This window comes from Meleagris gallopavo, chromosome 1 (assembly GCF_000146605.3).
Source record: "Meleagris gallopavo isolate NT-WF06-2002-E0010 breed Aviagen turkey brand Nicholas breeding stock chromosome 1, Turkey_5.1, whole genome shotgun sequence".
In the NCBI taxonomy this organism is placed as follows: domain Eukaryota; kingdom Metazoa; phylum Chordata; class Aves; order Galliformes; family Phasianidae; genus Meleagris; species Meleagris gallopavo.
The window spans coordinates 154,567,086-154,569,867 of record NC_015011.2 but is presented as its reverse complement, the minus strand read 5'-3'; positions in this window follow the sequence as shown (position 1 = coordinate 154,569,867).

Genomic DNA, 2,782 nt, shown 5'->3' with positions numbered 1-2,782 from the left:
AAAATGCATCCATTGACATTCATTGATGTTTTCTTCACATTTATGGAGACCAAACAATGGATGTGAACACAGTGAAGAGGTGGTGGTGGTGGTGCATTTTAGCAGTGTTGACAGCCAACAGTCAATCACCTCTGGTAGTGCTGATTCTTATGAGCGTGGCATACAGGCTCCTGTTCATTTCTGGGGAAAATACATAGCTAATGGTGTGACTGATGAAAAATAGTGTTTTGTAGCTGAGAATTTTCTCTGTCCAATATTGTTATTGTGTTCTTTGTATCTGATGTATTTTTCATGCAAATAATTAGGAGACATTACTTTCAGAGTGACCAATGTAATATTGAAAGCATAAAATAAACTTGTAGAAGCTAGAAAGTATGGGAACTTTTATTTTATTAAATCTACTTTTAATTGTTTCTAGTTAAGAAAAGAAATTGTAATTAATTGAGTAGCACTAATCCTAGTTCTTCCTTGTATATCAGAAATGAAGTGTCTCAGATCTCAGGCAATTTTTTTTTCTAGTGCTTTATTCCACCTAATATATATGCACCGTATTTTTTTTATAACCTTTTGCCTGTTTCATATCTCCATCTGTTTGGCAGTAAAGAAAGAAGTATCTTGATATTAGATGTACAAACTGTTACTTGTGCTTGAAGGAATTCTGAAGCAAGAATTGTAGTACTTTTTTCAAATAATTTAAGAGAAGTATTAATTTGACATCTCTGAACCAATAGAGATTCAAATCATTTTTCCAGTGTGTTCCTTTTTCTTGTTTTGACTTACATCAACAACTGAAATGCTGAAATCTGAGTTGCATTAATTAACATAGCAAGATTTATGTCAAAATGTTATTGTAAAAAAAAAAAAAAAATGTTAAATGTTTTTAGCAATGATGGGAAGAGAAGCAGATGCTGTAAGGAGCAAGACCTATTCATTTGTCTGTCCGAGTATGTTCCTGTTAGCCAGGGAGAACCCTGCCCAGGCCATCCTACTTTTGTGTTATGCTCATTGTGACAGGCTTTGTCTATGGCAAGACAGTCCAGCAGATATCCCCAGGCAGCAGTGATCTCAAGATTAGCATACTTTTTTAGTGCTTTTTTCTTGACCTTCCTCTACTTATCTTTCTCTGTCTCAACTCCTCCAAACAACCGTTAATTACATTTTTTTCCCTGTTGGTTCCAGTTTTGCTTTGTCTTTAACCAAATTAGATATTTGTGTTACCATTCCCCGTGTAACCTTGCAGGTTATTATTGATGTGGCTGTCTAGTCACTGCTGCCCTATATACTGACATCCCAAAGGTCCCCAGTACTCTCTCCAATTATCTGTGAAGCTCAGCCACGTCTCATATAACGCTGCCTTAACCACCTGTACACACTTGCAATGCTTCATGGTGCTGTCTCTAATTTATGTCATCACACTGTTACTTGTCACATCCAACAATTTTTCATGTCTTGTCATGTCGCGTCCTGCTCAGTTAACCTAATCTCAGAGAAGGGTCTAGCCAGCAGACTTGTCATTGTCTTGCTGTCCTAAGATTCTGAATTTTACATAACTTCAGAGCTATTTATAGCCAGCCTTCATTCTACCAGCACTTGTTTTAAGTACAGACATTTTATTATATTTTTAACACGGATAACTGGGAAGACTGAAATGTCAATGATGAAAGAACTGTATGAGTAAAAGGGATTAAGTGCTCATCACTTTTGTGCACCTCTTCCTGCTATATTAGTAGTCAGCAAACTTTTCTAGTAACACGACTTGTAATACTTCAGATTGAGAGATTTAGATAACTATTATATTAATCTATTTTTTATTCCTTTTACCAAGTACAGTAAATAAAAAATTCTATTTTTTTTTTGCTGTGTCTGGTGCACTGGTATAATAATCTGTTATGTTTTGCTTGTTGCTTGTTTCTTTATGAAGTTTGACATCATCTTCTCAGAAAACTTATCCATACTTCATAGAATCATAGAATCACCAAGGTTGGAAAAGATCCACAAGATCACCCAGTCCAACCATCCACCCATCACCCAATAATTCTCACTAAACCATGTCCCTCATCACGATGTGCAAACATTCCTTGAATACCTCCAGGGTCAGTGACTCCGCCACCTCCCTGGGTAGCCCATGCCTGACCACTCTTTCAGAGCAGTATTTCCTAACGTCCAGCCTGAATCTCTCCCGGCAGAGCGTGAAGCCATTCCCTCTAGTCCTGTTACCACTTACATGAGAGAAGAGGCCGACCCCCAGCTCACTACAACCTCCCTTCAGGTAGTTACAGAGAGTAATAACATCTCCCCTGAGCCTCCTCTTCTCCAGACTAAACAATACCAGCTCCTTCAGCTGCTCTGCATAAGGCCTATGCTTCAGATCCCTCAACAGCTTTCTTGACCTTTGTACCCACTCCAGGACCTAAATGTCTTTCTTGCAGTGAGGGGCCCAAAACTGGACACAGTACTTGAAGTGCAGCCTCACCAGTGCTGAATGCAGAGGGTCAATTACTTCCCTGTTGGTTCTGGCAGCACCGTTCCTGATGCAAGCCAGGATGCCATTGGCCTTCTTGGCCACCTGGGCACACTGCTGGCTCATGTTCAGCCGAGCATCAATCAATACCCTCAGGTCTATTTCCTCTATGCAGACTTCCAGCCACTCATCCCCAAGCCTGTAGCGTTGCCTGGGGTTGCTGTGGCTAAAGTGCAGGATCCAGCATTTGGCCTGGTTGAACCTCATCCCATTGGCTTCAGCCCAGCTCTCCAGCCTGTCCAGATCCCTCTGTAGGGCCTC